A 7001-nucleotide genomic window follows, 5' to 3' on the forward strand; every position below is an offset into this window, starting at 1 on the left:
GGGGGCCGCAGTTTGGGGATGCCTGGTGTAGAGTTTCACACCAGAGGAATGGCCTTAGCCCTACAGAGCTGTGACAGTCCTTGGTATGTGGTGAGGCCAAGAGCCTTCTTTTCGCTGCAGTGCCCTCCTAGGTGGTAGAGGACTCTGCTTATTTATCATCAGAGGGTAATGATTGTGAAGGGCCGTATGTGTCCGGCTTAGGGGAAATGCCCTGTGTGACAGGAGGGGAAATGCCCTGTGTGACAGGAGCTACCCCTGCTTTATCTGATTTCATCTTCAATCCCCCAAGCTTATGATTGTACCAATATAACAGATGTGGAAACAGATACTAAAGGGTGCAGGGAGATAAGGTAGTAACTGATGGAGCCTGGATTTCAGCCCAGTTGCGAGTGGCTTCAAAGCCCACTCTCTGGCCATTGTTCACCACCTATTCTGCTCTACCTTAAAGGAAAGCCAGGCAGAACCTAGCTCTGCCTACTCTCTGACCCTTTCTCTTGGAGTGGCTTGGGTGGAGAAAGGGAGGTGTCTGGATAGATGACACATTTATGCTGTAGTAAGATCCCACCAGCAAAGGCTTCCAGAACAGCTTTAGAAAATTCGACATACGTAATCTTCCTCTTGGAACTTTTTGATTTGTTTTCCGTGGGAGGCAAACAAACTTCCATATCCAGCCATCCTGCCACACCTCTTTGTTCCTGTGGCTTACTAAACCTTGTTAAAATAATTCACAGGTGAGTTACATGGGCTCAGGTGAGGAAACGGAGGTTCAGAGAATGGATGAGACTTGCCCAAGGTTATGTGGCCGGGAAATTATGAGGCCACAGCCAGAGTGCAAGAATCTCTCCGTCTGCAGGCATCATTCCACCTTTTCTTCCCTACTCCTGTTATCAAGAGCACCAGGGTCTCTTTCTCTCAGCCTTAGTCTCTTCTTTGTCTCTCTCTTCCTCAGCCTGACAGGAGCAATGGCCACCAGCAGGAGAAGGGCATCACTGCCCTAGGCCTCAAGTCGGGCACCCAACCCTGGATGCCACCCCCCAGCAGGTACCAGAGGAAAGCTGGCAGCAGGCGCCTCCTCCCCCAACGCATCCCAGCCAGTGCCGTGTCCTCTGCAGGTGGAGTTACTGGCCTACTCCTTCCCCGTGAACCCTCCCTGTCTGCACTGTCCAGGCCAGAGGGTAGAGCACAGGGGTTTCCCCACACTCTGCCTCCTCTCCTCAGGACACTCCCAGGCTTGGGGTTTTTCTATAGGTTTGGCGGGGGCGGGGTGGGGGGGGAATACAGGGAGGGCACCCTGACAATAAAGAGATTGGATCCCAACCTGCTCTGAGATGGGATGGTTTGTGTTTTCTCAGGAAGATATCCTGGCCCTTTTGCCCACCAAAAAGCCGGTCTGGGGTTCCTAATACTGACCCATCTGGATCTTAGTGTCCTCAGTGGTCAGTGGGACCACTGGGATGGGTTGGATATGCTGGCCCTTGAGCATCTTGCTCAATTGTCAAGCAGTTGTGACCTACTTGGTTTACTCCATAGTAGGTTAAGACCTTATCTTTCCCCAGCTGCTAAGTCTGGTCTTTCCCAGCTCTTAAAAGGATTCTAGAATCTGTCACATTCTACCTTCTCTCTTCTGGCTTAGGACACTAATTTTTTTTCACTTGGACTTTGTCCTCCCACCAGCCTCCCAGTCTCCTGCTTCTGCCCTATATCATCTCCCAGCAGCCATGCAGTCTTCTATGCCTAAAATCCCTTTACTGACTCTTCATCATCAGGACAAAAATCTCACCTCCTGAATGTGGGGTATAAGATCCTGCTTACTCTGGCCTCTCCTGTTTCTTCTTACCACTTCTGCCCCCACCCCCACCTCCCACCACAAACCCTACATCTCAGCCTCACAAAACACACAAGTTCTTCACTCCAGGCAGGTTTGGTAGCAAGGAATAGAGCTTCACTCCAGTGATAGCAAGCAATAGGAAGTTTGCATCAGGATACACACAACCTGTCTGCCCCTGTCTTAGGCCACCCATCTAGACATTCATTCTCTAACAGTTGGCTGGGTTCCTTCAAACCTCTGCTGCTTCACAGCTTATACATGCACATTGTGTACTGCTAATGTCACCTCCTTCCCCCTTTATTCCCAACAATGAATGGATCCATCGTCCCCATGTTCAAGTTCCCAAGAGAGAATCAACTGCCATTGCAACTTTTTTCCTCGAATCACTCATAGGTTACAAGTACTCACCCTGGTCCAGTGAACTGCGGGATTCAAATGTGGCCACTTAGGCTGGTTTTGTTGGTATGGAGCTGTGGGAGGGTGGCACCCAGAAACAGGCTTTGTTCCAGGCCTGGCACGTACTCTTCCTGCTCCTTTCTCTACCTGGGTAATAGCTGCTCAGCACAAAGCTGCTGCTGTGGTGTTGCCACCTCTGAGAAGTATCCCAGACCCTCCAACTGCTCTTGAATCACTTGTTCTCTCCTCTGGAAGCCTTCCCACAATACAGGAAATTCAACCCCATCGTCAGAAAGGGTTTTAGGTTTTCCCTCCATCTTTACATATTCTTCAAAGTTTGCAGATCCACTGGACTCCTTATTGAAAACTCCGTTTCAAACCAACCAGGTCTACAGCCTCCAAGGAAGCTTCCCCCTGGGCTTTGGCTCCAGGTTTTGGTAGAGGGTAGAGGCTTTGGACAGTGCTCAGACTTTGCAGCTAATTTTTAAGTAATTTGTAGAGATGGGAGTTTCCCTATGTTGCCCAGTCTGTTCGCAAACTCCTGGGCTCAAGCGATCCTCTTGCTTCAGCCTCCCAAAGTGCTGGGATTACAGATGTGAGCCACCGCACTCAGCCACCTTTGTGTTCTTAATTGTATTCCACCTCTGCAGAATTTGGCTCTACAGAAAGAGGGGTGTGTGTGTGTGCGCACGCGTGCATGTGTGCATATATGTAGCATTTACTGGGTTCCCTTCTAAGTTCTTTACACAGATTACATTATTTATTCCTCACGATTGGGAAACTGAAATTTAAGATTGACTAATTCCCCCAAGATTGAAGGAGGTAGAGGCAGGATACAAACCTTCCCTGACCCTGTCGTAATAAACAACTCAAATTCCTCTTGGTTTTTGTGGTAACAGTCTCTCCCGGCTCTCCTCTGAGCACTCCAGTTTCCCTTGCTGACTCTTCCTGTATGCCTCCATCTGTCTACCCTCTTTTCTTTCTCTGTGCTCGCTCCCTGGATGACCTCATCCATGGCTTCAGACTCCACTCACAGCTCCATGATCTTCATCTCTTCATTTCCTCCCCTCAAGAACACCAGGGGAGTGGGTACAGATGCCCATCTCATAACTGTACTTCGATGTCCACAAGGACCTGTCCAGTCCCCACTTACCATGTCAACCCCTCCACTCTTCCCTCTATTAATTTTTCCCTCTGTGTTAATTTTTCCCTGGTACCTTAGGCGCTTTCTGAATCTTACTTGGACTTTGGCAATAATCTCTAACTAGTCTCCTTGCTGCTCTTCCTACTCGGCTGTCCTTTTTATCACCATCCCCCTTCTCAACACCTCCCCTCCTGCAATCTGCCTCCTAGTCTCAAGCCACATGGAATTGTGGTAAGACCTGTGCTGTCTGGCTTTTGCCTTTACACATCACATGCTGTTCTCTCTACCTCGTCTGTCTTCCCCCTCCCCACCACTGGCTAACCCTCCTTTTCTTTTGTCACAGCTCAGAAGTTGCCTGCTCAAAGAAACTTTCCTGGCCTGAATTAGAACTGCCCTCCCATGTGCTACTTCCATCACAGATCTTACCATCTAATTACTGTGTACACACACACACACACATTTTTTTTTTGAGATGGGAGGTCTCAGTCATCCAGGTTGGAGTGCAGTGGTACAATCTCTGCTCACTGCAACCTCTGCCTCCCAGGCTCAAGCAATCCTCCCACCTCAGCCTCCTGAGTAGCTGAGACCACAAGCATGTGCCACCACACCTGACTAGTTTTTTTTTTTGTAATTTTGGTACAGATGGGGTTTCACCATGTTGCCCAGACTGGTCTTGAAGGCCTGAGCTCAGGCAATCCTGACCCTGAAATTCTACCCTGGAAATTCAGCCCAATAAAAGGAAAATAGTTCTATGTGACAGGCAGGCCTGGGTTAGAAATACTGCCTTACCATTACCTTCCCCATTTTACAGCTGAGAAACAGGATAATAATAATCAGTAGCGTTGGAGGACTGCCACTGTGGACTGTTCAAAACCCATGCTTGGCATCAAGAATTAGCAAGCACTTGCCATTAGGGTACTGATTTAACAAGCTATGGCGTAATATGGATGGATTCTTACATAGTCTTTTAAAATAATGAAGCCTGTAATAACATGGAAAAATCTTGATACTAAAAAATTACATGGTGTTAGGATTATGGGAATTTAATATTTTAAGTTATAGTTTCATCTTCCCAATTAAAGACCAGCTCACGTGCTACAAAGCCCTTCTAAGAACACATTGCAAAACTGAATGTTCCATTCCATTGTAAACCTCAGCACTGTCAGACCAAGTATCTGGAAGGGGAAGGCCGGATGCATAGCTGGGACCCCACATAACATTAGCACTTTTTCTGCAAAACTTACCCTGTAACATGTTTATCAGGTGAGAGGAGAGTAGTACAAAATTCTGTGTATTTCATACTCCCTTTAAGGAAACTGACTCAAATACCTATCACCTACAACTTTCTAGGCATTGCCTACTCCCAGTATTGGGGATACATGAGTGAACAAAAGAAATGGCTGATCTCAACACTGAACATCATGGCGTGCTGGAGAAACCGTCTTATTTTGGGCAGGGACCCAAGGAAGTGTGGGAGTGAGCCAGGTAGACACTTCAGGAAAAGCTTTTCAAAGTTTTCTGTAGGCGAGGGTGAGGGGCATGGAATCAAAATTTTCTAAAAAGTAGAGCTACAACTGCATGTTGATGAAAATGTGCATCACTGGCCAGGTGCAGCGGCTCTTGCCTATAATCCCAGCACGTTGGGAGGCCAAGGCGGGTGGATCACTTGAGGTCAGGAGTTCGAGAGCAGTCCAGCCAACATGGAGCCATCCCTCCCAAGTCTCAACATGGTGAAACCCCATCCTCACTAAAAACACAAAAATTAGCTGGGCGTGGTGGCTGGTGCCTGTAATCCCAGCTACTTGGGAGGCTAAGGCAGGAGAATCACCTGAACCTGGGAGGCAGAGGTTGCAGTGACCTGAGATCTTGCCACTGCACTCCAGCCTGAGCAACAGAGCAAGACTGTCTCAAAAAAGGAAAAAGAAATGCACATCATCACATTAAAGACTTGTCAGGTAGTTATGAAACCTGCTTACTTCGACTTTTCTTTACCATGAAAACCCCCTTCCTTTCCTTTGCATAATTAGGAACAGTCTTCAACATTGTTTCCTAAGACACTTTGGAAATGATGGTCTGGTTCCCTTCCAAAACTAGAAAGTGGCTCTTGATCAGAAACTCTTGATTGCTTTTGCTTTATCATCACATTGCAAGGTTCCTTTAGTCGGTGAGAAATTGTAGAGACAGAAGAGGTTGATGCTACTATGTATGAGTAACATGGAGCAACCCATCATTTTTCATGGGTTTTCAATCCAATTTAGTCAGTTATTCAACTGGACAACCTTAAAGGGGCTGGATTGGTACTAAGAATCTGCTTCAAGAATGAAAACCAGGTTGAATTCACCAATCTATTTGTCAACCTGTTACCAAACTGAAAAGTATCATTCCTTCCCCTAAGGGGTCCCACTACAAGCAAACAAAACACACATACATACACAAAAGCAATGGAGTGCTAATTACACAAGAGGCACCAATCCTTGCTTTATTCACGTAGAAATATCCAACATTGGGAATCGTGTGGGTATAGATACAAAAAAAGGAAAATAAGGGCATAAACAACAGTTGGGTTCATCGTGGCAGTTGGTGGCAGCTCAGCCAGTGTGTCGTTCCCTCAGGAGGAACTACAGGTTGAGGGAAAGCACCCTCTATTGCTTTACCCACCACCCTCCACTGTTTCAGCCAAGGTATTTGACAACACTTGGCCTGTACTTTAAAGGTCACAGTGATTAAAAACAACATGGTCAAGACATTCGGGTCTGAGTGACTGCTCCTGGGCTGCTCAGTACAAAGTCTGGCACCAAGAAAGTGAGAAGCAGTGTGTATGCCATTATCCTCATCAAGTGAGAGCAAGGCAGATCACAGCAGACATGTAAGGTGGCCTTCTCCTCTGTGTGCCAGTGGAGAATCCCCTTCCAGCCAAATCCTCAGGAAGCAGAGCACCACACAAGCAGCAATTCTTGGTTTCTCATGGTCATATTCAAAATTCTGATTTCTATTTTAAATCAGAAAATAGAAAAGCATTTGTGGGTTTTTTCCAAACCCAGAACACAAGTTGGCTAGGAAAAAGGAAAGCTTCCTCTAGCATCCCTGTTTGGACGACTCCTCTTGGGAATAGTTCCCTGAATCGCACACACATTGCTTCCTCAAATTCCTCACCAACAGAGATGCCCAACTAGGATCTTAGTGTACCAGTTACAAGACACAGTTACAGGTTATGTTTCTAAGACCTCTTAGTGGCCAACGAGGAAGGGCAGGGTACCTAGCACCTTGTATTCCCTCATGTGTAACAGCTGGAGGAGGGCTTGGCAGTGAGGTAGTAGCAACCATCCTCACATATGGGACATCCTCACATACGGAAAAGAATTCCAATCTATGGAGTCATTCCCTGGACACTGAAAACAGCAGTCCTCCCCAAGTCTCAAGGTCCCACCACACTTGCGTGGGAATCCGTGTCTACTTTAACTATGTATCTCGAGAGAAGTGGGGAAGGGAAATGGCTGCCCAGATGAAGTGCCTGCCATTGTCCAGTTTCTCAGGACAAGGATACACTTCGTCAGAGCCCAGGCACAAACTTTTTATTTGGTTGGTTTTTTGCTGAATTCACCAAGGACAATTTTTATAAAAAAGAAAACTGAA

At 47.0% G+C, this 7001-nt stretch overlaps 1 protein-coding gene across 3 annotated transcripts in view; it reads left to right on the forward strand.

The window, feature by feature from the left end:
• The window catches only part of RALY (RALY heterogeneous nuclear ribonucleoprotein), an 85831-nt gene extending 82730 nt beyond the window's left edge, over nt 1-3101 (forward strand). For all 3 annotated transcript variants that reach the window (XM_003932048.4, XM_003932049.4, XM_010342689.3), the window contains one exon: nt 950-3101. The gene's annotated coding sequence lies outside the window, so the exon portion shown is untranslated. The remainder of the gene's footprint in view (nt 1-949) is intronic.
• Nucleotides 3102-7001: the final 3900 nt, after the last annotated feature.

This window comes from Saimiri boliviensis, chromosome 9, assembly GCF_048565385.1.
Source record: "Saimiri boliviensis isolate mSaiBol1 chromosome 9, mSaiBol1.pri, whole genome shotgun sequence".
NCBI lineage: Eukaryota > Metazoa > Chordata > Mammalia > Primates > Cebidae > Saimiri > Saimiri boliviensis.